General features: G+C 45.5%; 1 long non-coding RNA gene across 1 annotated transcript; it reads right to left on the bottom strand.

The window, feature by feature from the left end:
• Positions 1–1,345: 1,345 nt before the first annotated feature.
• Positions 1,346–4,007, bottom strand: LOC142769345 (uncharacterized). Its single transcript, XR_012885785.1, has 3 exons — positions 3,463–4,007; positions 2,014–2,154; positions 1,346–1,867 (listed from the first exon to the last, which is right to left on the bottom strand). It is a non-coding gene; the product is annotated as an uncharacterized LOC142769345 (long non-coding RNA).
• Positions 4,008–10,804: the final 6,797 nt, after the last annotated feature.

The following is a 10,804-nucleotide window of genomic DNA, read 5'->3' on the forward strand; positions in this document are numbered from 1 at the left end:
CACTGCGTACCATCCCCAAACAAATAGGTTAACGGAACGCCTAAATCGCACGATCGCTGACATGCTGTCAATGTACGTGGACTTGGACCATAAAACGTGGGATGAAATCTTGCCTTACACAACGTTCGCCTATAATACGGCCCTCCAAGAGACCACCCACGTCACCCCATTTCAGCTTGTCTATGGTCGCATAATCAATTCAACTCTCGACGCCATGCTCCCAGTCGACAATGACCACTACGAGCCATCTGACATTGACAAATTTCTGCAGAAAGCTGAAGAAGCACGCCAGTTGGCAAGGCACGAATACGTAAACAACAGTTCAAGGATGCGGACTACTACAACCTGCGCCGCAGGGGAGTCAAGTACCAGCCAGGTGATCAAGTATGAATGTGGACACCAATACGACGCCGCGGCCTGTCAGAAAAGCTTCTTCGATGGTACTTTGGTCCATACAAGGTTCTTCGCCGGCCAAGTGAACTAACTTATAAAGTAATCCCTGACAGACAAGAGCGCTCGAAACGGCAAAACCATGCGGAGGTCGTCCACGTTGTCCGCATGAAGCCATACCACGAAAGAGAATGAAACATCTACCCCCTCGAATTCACGAATCGAGACGATGCGCATTTCGGATGGGGAGTGATGCCACAGAGATTGCTCCTACTAATTATTTTACAAAGAGGACCAACGGGACGCTATGTGAGCGTCTATAGTACCTCTCAACTAACGAGACGCTATGTGAGCGTCTACAGTGCCTCGCAACCAACCAGACGCTATGTTAGCGTCTGCAGTGCCTCGTAACCAACGAGACGCAATGTGGGCGTCTACTGTGCCCCGCGCCTGCTCACGCATCTTGGGCAGAGCAGCACATGCCTCTGGTGTACGAGCATGAGCCGGGAAGACTGACGGAGTAGTTGTTCAGAAAGGGACACGAAGGCGGAACGCTTTTAGCAGACTCTTTTTTGGGACATAGCTACTTTTCTGGGCACAAATTCGCCCTCAATATTTCATTGTGTGTGTTCCCCCTCTTGTAGTACGTGACAATATCAGCTTCTGGTGTCGCTAATACGTATGCTCCAGTTCGCATCGTTGCGCAAGTGCAAACAACTGGTTATATAAACATCTGCAACTCTTCAACTTATGTCTGTGTGTGCGACATTTGTACACTAATTTAGCGCGATTTCACGACGTGTCGCTCAATAAAAATAATTCCAAACACGGTCACCTTTCTTCTGCATGCTTCGCATAACGTTATTTCGCAATGCAGGTTCAGCGTTATTTTGCAATGCAGGTTCAGCTGGCATTCCTCGTGCCCTTCTTATCAAGTGCATCCTTGGGCGTGATATGCGCTCCTTCATTACCCTCGACGCTGGAACATCTAGGCGTCGGCGCGTCTGACGTGGTGATCTTTTCGCCTCGTGATTTCGCGCCCATGCCTACCCTGCCTATTCTTGATGAACTCGTCTTCAAGCAACCCCCCGGATCGACAGCAGCATCAACTTCAACCAAGTGTTTAAGAAGCCAGCGCAGCCCAAACCAATTCAGTGGACACGGGATCGGTGCTTCTGTACAAGCACTGAATCGCTTCCCTTTTGCAATGCAGGTGTGTGCAAACGTTTCTTTATATGCAAAGAAAAATAACAACCTCTGCTTAATACTGGTCCCGTGTCCACGGGTGTTGTGTGAAGTGTTTTGTGAATGTTTTTTCATACCTTTTTTGCTGCTACGCGCTGGCGATGTTGAGAGCAACCCCGGGCCCCCTACCAAGCATTCGGACACGCTCGGTGACATAGCATCCTTACCCGCAGATCCCGCGGAACAGATGAGGGTCATTTTCCAAATGCTCAAAGATGTTCACACCCGCTCACTGGAAAGTTCGAAGGTACAGACCGAATCAGCAGCTGATGTTAAAGCAATTAAATCTGGACAGAAATCCATCGAAACCAAGATCACTGCTATTCAGAACCGGCTTGAAGTACTGGAGGAAAATTATAAAAAACTAGAAGAACTTACCCAGGAAGTTAGTAGCATCCATACTCAGACAGATCAGCTTTCCGCTCAGGTATGCTCATTGCAAACACGCGTGCAGGATCACGATGACAGACTGCGACGCAACAACCTCATTTTCTACGGCATCCCAGATTCTGAAGAAACCTGGGCAATGACAGAGGAAAAAGTTATTTCCACTCTCAATTGCCACCTTTCTTCTCCCCTTTCCTCTGATGCCATTGAACGCGCGCATCGCTTGGGTACCTTCAGCCAGGGCAAATGTCGCCCAATCATAGTTAAATGCCTATCCTATAAAACAAAAGATGCGTTACTTGCGACACATATACACCTAAAGAAACATAACATCACTGTAGCAGAGGATTTTTCACCCGCTACACGTGCAGCTCGGAAAAAACTACTTGATTTTGCCAAGAGTCAACCAGGCCCCGTCAAGCATAAACTCAGCTACAACAAGCTGCTTCTGAACCAAAAATGCTACATGTACGACCCAAATAGTGATGCAATCATCAACATTCCAAATCGTAGTACACGAACCATTGCCCCGCCTGCAACTTCCAAGCCCTAGGAAAGCGCGAGGGGCAGTGGTCATGTGACTGTAGCTTCCATATCGGTCCTGTTTACTAATATCAGAAGTGTTCTTAACAAGTATAACTCTCTATCATCAGCGATCGACACATGCTCCGCTAAAATTATCGCGTTAACTGAAACTTGGCTCTGCGGGCAAGTGTGCGACTCCGAGATATTTTTAAACGCTCATCGGTTCTCGCTTTTTCGTCGCGACCGTGGCACACAGAGAGGCGGTGGCGTACTTCTGGCTATTTCCAGCGATATCCCATCATCATCTGTACACGTTCATACTAATCTAGAAATGATATGGGCTGTGGTAACGCTTAGTCACCAGAATGTAGTCATCGGGGTATGCTACCGCCCACCCTCACCCTCGCCTACATTCAGTAGCGAACTTCAAGATGCCATAAACGTTGTTAGTACGCGTTTCCCTACATCGCCGTTGCTCTTGCTGGGTGATTTCAATTTTCCCAACATAACCTGGAATTCCCATTCCCCTTTAATATTTCCGCTTTCGTGCCAAGCTCGCGAATTTTTAGACGTTTGCTCGGTATTTTCCTTACAGCAAATGTGTACACAAGCAACCAGAATAGTAGCTCACGCTGCAAACACATTAGACTTAATTCTAACAAACAGTTCCGATATAATATCGCCCATAACGTACCTTCCGGGTCTTAGCGATCATTTGCTTCTACATTTTTCCATTAACTTAGCCCACCCGAAAACAAAGAAAAAGAAGAAAATCATTCGTGACTATAACAGAGGTGACTTTGAGGCAATCAACAATAACCTTTCTACCTTCACTGATCTTTTTCTTGACGGTTTTGACGATCGCAGTGTACAAACTAATTGGAATATGTTTTCAGATAAAATAATTCAACTCACTGAACAGTACATCCCACACCGCAGTGTAACCAACAACTCAAATGCACCCTGGTACAACAGCCATATCCGGCGTTTGTCAAACAGGAAAAAGCGTTTCTTTCGCGCCGCAAAACTTTCGCCTTCTAATGAACGTTGGGCTTTATATGCAACAGCGTCTACGTTGTACATTCAAGCCCTTCGAGATGCAAAAAAACATTTTCATTCCCATGTACTACCTTCCATGTTAACCACAAATGTTAAGAAATTCTGGCGAACTTTTAATCCCTCAACCGATGACGCTATCACACTGACCGATTCCTCTGGCGACCCCATTTCATCTGATATTTGTGCCTCAGTTTTTAACCGTACATTTGCTGAGAACTTTTCTGCCCATTCTGCTGTTAATAACCCCACAACAAACAGCCATACCTTTGAAAGTATGCCACCTATACTAATCAGTACACTTGGTGTTCTTGAGCTCATTGGTGGACTTAGCCTTCATTCAGCTCCCGGCTGTGATAATATTAGTAACAAGTTCTTGAAAAACACTTCGGCCTACGCTGCGTTAATCTTAACAAAACTTTTTCAACAGTCTCTTGATCAGTCCATTCTTCCAAATGAGTGGAAAATTGGGAAGGTCATTCCAATTCACAAGTCTGGAAGCAAGACATCTCCACTTAACTATCGCCCCATTTCCTTAACCAGCACATGTTGTAAAATGTTTGAGCATATTATTTTCACTAACCTTGTCGGTTTTCTAGAATCCAACTCTTTTTTCTGTTCAGCACAACACGGTTTTAGAAAACATTACTCATGTGAAACTCAGCTAATAACCTTTACTCATGCGCTACATCAAGTACTAGATCGATCATCGATCATTGACTGCATATTTTTAGATTTTTCTAAGGCATTCGACAAGGTTTGTCATAAATTGCTACTGCTTAAACTAAACACGCTTAATATTGGTATTAATTTACTGAAATGGATTGAGTGCTTCCTTTTAAACCGCTCACAATTTGTTTCTTTTAATGGCTTTAACTCAGAGTTTACAGATGTCTATTCGGGAGTTCCTCAAGGTTCAGTCCTTGGGCCTTTATTATTCCTAATTTATATTAATGATCTTCCTTCCGTTGTTAACTCTAATATTCTCCTATTCGCGGATGACTGTGTTGTTTTTAGAGAGATAACGAACTCTAATGATGTTGCCTCACTTCAGTCTGATCTTGGCGCAATCGCAGACTGGTGCAGTGAATGGCTAATGCAACTAAATATTAATAAATGTAAAGTCATGCGTGTTTCCAGAAAATCTTCCCGTCCACCACCATACCACATTGATAACATTCATTTAGAATCAGTAACTTCATATAAATACCTCGGTGTTTACATTACTGCAAACCTAAACTGGTCTGCTCATATCGAGCACTTAATTAACAAAGCTAACCGCATGTTAGGCTATCTTCGTCGAAATTTTTATCACGTTCCTTCCTCCTTGAAACTCCTGCTCTATAAAACACTAATCCGATCGAAATTAGAGTATGCCACATCGGTGTGGGATCCCACCCATATCAACTTAATTACTGCTCTAGAGATGGTCCAGAACAACTCTGTACGTTTCATTCGCGCTAATTACAGTCGCACCGCCAGCATAACTTCTATGAAATCAGACCTTTCCCTCCCATCATTATCACTGCGCAGAAAAGTGTCACGCATTGCCTTGTTTCATAAAATGTATCATCATCCTGATCTGCGCGATCGACTCATCCCTCAACCATCTTATGTATCCCATCGCACTGATCATCGTCACAAAGTTGGATTCGCTTCATGTAATACTGAGTACTTTCATCAATCATTTCTACCACGAACCTCTCGCGATTGGAATGGCCTTCCCGCTGACATTGTAAACATTAACAACTGTAAACATTTTCGCAATTCTGTAGCTAATATTGTATACTCAGGCTCTTTCTAACTTATAGTGCGTCTCTATTGTACTTGCATATTTTGTTCCTTTTATTTTGTTACCTTTTTGTGCTTTTACCACTCCCCCTCTGTAATGCCTCTGGCCCTGAGGGGTATAATAAAATGAAATGAAATGAAATTTCCCAGGTATATGGCATATGTCGTTTTTTTTTTTTAGTGGGCGCTTTTTCCAATGCACATCTCATGTTCTAGCATGCCTGGCGCTGGTGCACATTGAAAAAGTATTGAACGAGCGTATGGCAAATCGCTAGATCTCGATACTCTTCTAGCAAGCATGAGAATTTGTGAAAATATGCGGGAATATACATGAAATCACCTATGTGTGAAACATTGTTTTTGTGGCGACTGCGGTCAACAAAAGGTTCACCAAGAGGGGAAAAAATCCTAACTTTGGGTCAGTATTTTTTATACCTTCCAGAATGGCACCAGTGCTTTTTGTTTTCAAAGGGGGACACGGCAAATTACAAGTGTAACATTAGGTGAAACTATATATTCCAGAATACTGACAGAACTTAAATAAACGCATCACGATTTCGTCAAACAAACACCAACTAACAGTTAGGGTGTTTGCGTTCCTTCACTTACTTGTTGTACTGCAAAAACGATGGAAAAAGAAAAAAAGCTGACGAAAACCAAGTGACACAGCCGGCACAAAAGACAAGGCATTTGAACTGAAAGTCCCCAAATTTTTGTTGCGATCATAATAGGAACAGCAGGAAGGCCGAAAATCAGCTAGCAGACGACAAGCGAACGCTGCAATGACGTGTTGCGCACGTATTGAATTTACCCCGCTTGCGCATGCGCTCAGATACTGTGACGTGTGTTCTAACAGCGCTAGTAGTACTGAAAACGACGCGCTCTTGTGTTCACACTCAAAAATATTGCGACTGTATGAACATGGCCGTAGTCATAGCGGCGTGAAGTAGTGCCTTTCCTTCATGCTGTGCGGATAGTCGAAGCGTACGCTGTGGGAGCACGGGGTTGCTCGGAGGTGAATACCCCCTATATTCAAACACGGCCGGGCTATACTGCACCTGCGTGCGCTTATTTCCTTTCGTAAGAAGCGGGCACGCAGGTGCTGTCTAGACCAGCCGTGATTTGAGGTTCATAGTTTCAAATCAAGCGGCGCAGCCCGCCATGGCTTCACCAGCGCCTCCTCTGGCTTCACTGCACCCCAATCCATAGAGTTATTAACTCTATGCCCCCATCTAAGGGACCTATGTAGCCGGGAACATGACTGAGATTTTCACGCACAACGAAACGCCTTCTCTGATACCTCCGTTAAGGATCGCTGCGTTGTCGGAATCAGCGATGCTGTCGAGTAGTTTTTTTGTACGGCAGCTATCAAGACAGCCATCGCGACAATGTTTTGGTAAACAACACCATCGATACACGCCACGTTGTCTGTTTGACCGTCTCGGCCTGCGCTTGCATCTTAGTTTTGGCAGCAGCCGCCGCACTTTAGTGTCGCGGCTGCACTTTCTGAGCCGGTGCTGTGCGCCCACAGCACCGCTGAAACACTTTTCAGATCAAGTGCAGGCAGTGCAAGCCAAATCAAAGATACGCATTGTAGCAGTGTCGAGGGGTACCATCCTCGCAAGCACTAGCATGAATAACAGACTACCGCTTCTGGTGTTGCTGATACACATGCTGCTGTTGGCATCACTATGCAGCTGTAAACAAATTAGGTAAAACAACTGCGACCGCTCCACATGTATCTGCGCGTATCTAGCGTCATTTCGTAACGTTTCGCTCAATGTATCTTATCTCCGCATGCTTATCATAAGATAAACGTACGTGCACGTGTACCTGGGAACATTGGTGTGCGCCCGGGGGTGGGCAGGGCAGGGGGGTCACAAAATGAGCCCCAAAAATTGACGTTATAGGGGTCGAAGGGAATGCTTCTTGCATCAGAACAGTAAGAATGGAGGCGATCTGGGTCGCGATTCTGCGACAGAAAACATGCAAGCTTATATGACCCTATGCAACCTAGTTTATTGCAATAACGTAATAAAATATGTTCAGTTGTACATAATGTTGAAGTATTTCTAGTTACAATTGTGTTACGCAAACATTTTGCTCAAGAACTGCAGATAGAGTCAAACTGCAATTTAAAATTTCGCGCATGCGCACACTTTTCGGTTGTGGCGCTGTCTGGTGGAATGATTGCAAAAGCGGCCACGGTTTTTTCATTGGGACCATTACACACATCACTCCATCAACGCCTCCTAGATTTCTTGTGCCTGCCGGATGAGCGTGAAACACCAGTCATCTTTGACAGCGCTGCCTACGTAGGAATAAGAGTCTTTGTACTCGGCCTTTGATATCGGCAATTTTAACGTTTCGTACTATATTCAGAGGATGCTTTGTAATAAAAAAGTCTTGCTGAATGACAGCGTCAAATATGTAGGGTAATTTTAATTACGTTTACGCCTTTTAAAAACTTTATACGTTATTTTCGTTGCATATAAGCTCCGAAAACGTAAAAACTTATTTGAAGACACCCCTACTTGAGTGTCGCCACCACCGTAGTTCCGACGACCGCCGCTTCCCAAGTGACCACCGATAATCCAGCAGGCATAGGAAATGTAGGAGGTGCTGACTCCATTTATTACATTTATTACACCTCAGCTTCAGGCACGCATTTCACGCGCGCTCTTCAAGAGTTCGCAGCCTGTGCTTGCCCGTTTTACGCGCGTGCCGAGTTGTCATGTGCGTTCTGGGACCTTTCACCGCAACTCAGGATTAACTACGCTTCAGCTTTTGTAAGTGTTTTGTCGTTGTTTCGTGAATCCAAGCTTTCCTTCCATCCGAAGGCTTAGTTGTGCTGCGCTGCGAAGCTGCTGTGCCACGTGTGTTTTTCGTTGCTGCGTTTAACCGAGCGTAGCGATTTGTTTCACGTGTATACAAGTCGAGCGCGTCGCGTAGACTTATCGTTGTGTATGTGTGGTGCCGAGAGTCGTAGGGGTCCATCAGTTCATTCTTATGCTATGCAGTGAGTGATGCAAATATGTCACTTTTTTCGCGCGAAGTTTCTTGCCTTTCGCCGCTCTATTAGAAATATTTTTCTCTTCACGTTTTCACCCGCTATTCGACGTTATTAAACTAGCCGTATACGTAATTACCAGTACGCATACCTGACTCTTGACTGAGAACCACCACTATAGCTATTTACCAAAGTTTTCATTACTACTCCAAAACGCCAACGAAATAGGATACGGCCTTAATGGCAGCGCGAGTTTATTCTTTAGCAGCTAGAAACTTGAGTGAGTGAACAAACTTTGTTTAACCAGCGGATTGAGGCATGGGCCCTAAGCCGCGCCAGTGGCGGTTGAGAGACCCTGTCTCTCAGCCGCCTCCCGTGCTCGCTGGATGGCCCATATTTGATCTGCCCGATCTGAGCTGATCAGCGTGGCTCTCCACCGCGCTCCAAGCTGTTCTGGGGAGACTGCATTGGCGTCCTGTATCGGTGTGCATTCCCATAAAATATGCTCTAGGGTGGCGTGACTCAATCTACATAGCTTACACGAGTCATCTGGGTATAGTTCGAGGGTGATGCGATTTAGGTGCTCCGGGTTGGGAAATGTTCTAGCTTGAAGTCGCCTCCAGTCAACCTCCTGAGACCTGTCTAATGTGGAGCTAGGTGATGAAAATCTGCGCCTTGACATTTGGTAAAATTGGAGAAACTTTTCGTGTTTACTTTTCATGCACTCCAACCGCCCGCGACGTAATTGCTCAACTTTACAATCACGTAGAAGTAGCCGAATTACATAGAAGTAGCCGCAAAACAGGCGCGCGCCACTTGTCAGTTCACAGAAAACGTCAAAGTAGTAGTGCGACTGCTCGAAATCGGCAAACCTCCGGCACTTTGAATCTGACGATGTCGAAATTGAGCGAGGCAGGAAGAAGTTGGGTGAGGATAAACGCGTGATAAGGAGGGCACTGAGCCGGACTAAGCTCGCAAAATTAGAAGTTCGAAACCATGCCGTCTTTTATTTTATAAAAGAAATTTGGACTTTGAAACAGTTAAATGGCCAGGCGAGCTACGAGTCATGTGAAATTGAGAGCTGCTAGTTTTTCAGGTGGTACTGTGCAGTGCCAAGAAAATGCAACAGAACCGTCTACTTAAAAATAGCCCAGCAGCCTAGCTTGCAAATGACAAAATTTGGTTTGAATGAAGATACCGGACAATTCCTAATTGTATGTTTACATAAAACGCGTTATAAAGGAATCGTTATAGAGAAGGGGTCTGGGGTGCGGCCTCATTGGCGACCACCCGCCGGTAATGCACTTCCTCACTAGAGCAAGATTGGCCACCTTTGAGAAGTGGCTCGTTTCTGAAAGTACCAATCAACCCTTCGCCCTCAGTCTCCAGCGAATGCGGAGCAACTGTCCAAGACGGCAGTCAGGCCTGCTATGTCGCAGAGGGTGCTAAGAACTTCTGGGTCTGGACAGGCCGCCATTCGAATTCGAACTTGGCTATGTTCAACGCTAGAACGCTCTCTAAGGAGGCTAGTCTAGCTGTGCTACAGGGTGTTCTCACTTGTAGTCGTCCTCAAGGACCGCCACCGTTGTTTCTGTATGCCGCCATCTTGGGTGTCTCGGCGTTTCGATGCACGTATACAATAGCTCGAACACACGGTGGAGCTATGTGTTTTTCTCTCTTTTTTGTGCAACTGGTGCCTGCGAAGGATTTATTGTGGGTTAGATAAAACTTTGTAATTGCGCTACCTGGAGAACGTGCGTCTGTGTGGCGGTGAAGACCCACTCGAATGTTAAAAAGCTGAACTGTGGCGTAATCTTGAATTGCTGTCGCAGGTCGAATTTACCATCATAATGGACTACCTTCTTGACGCGACAATTTTTGTGTCACGCGAGAAACTAAAAGCTTACAAATGCATGCAGTATCAGAAGTAATTTTATGAGTGGATGGGTGCAGCAGTTGGGCATGAATGTTCTCCTGGACAGCACGACAGTGGTAGCCTGAAATGTAAACAGACTTACTTTGTCCACTTGTAATCACGTCTATGGTGACGTGTGGGCACTGTGTCAATACTGTAAACATGGTAATGGGATTACATGGCAGGAAAGGGATCACAGCCGTTGCTGCAGTGGCGCTTTTCCTTTCAATAACCACTGGGTACCATGCTCATGTGTAGCTGAGTCATCGCACCTGATTAGGGCAGGTGTCGAAGCTCTGCCGTATACAGCACAGTCGCTGTTGTCGGTAAAGAAAGTCGACTTCCTGTTTATTGCTCACTGCATTTTTTCTGTAGTGCTAACACCGGCGAAACCAGTAAAGACGGTAATGGGATGGCAGGGCAGGAATTCTCGATGGTTAATGCGGCGAAACCACTCCGTCTTTTGCTGTGCTGTTACCTCTGCG

The sequence above is a fragment of the Rhipicephalus microplus genome, chromosome 8 (assembly GCF_043290135.1).
Source record: "Rhipicephalus microplus isolate Deutch F79 chromosome 8, USDA_Rmic, whole genome shotgun sequence".
In the NCBI taxonomy this organism is placed as follows: domain Eukaryota; kingdom Metazoa; phylum Arthropoda; class Arachnida; order Ixodida; family Ixodidae; genus Rhipicephalus; species Rhipicephalus microplus.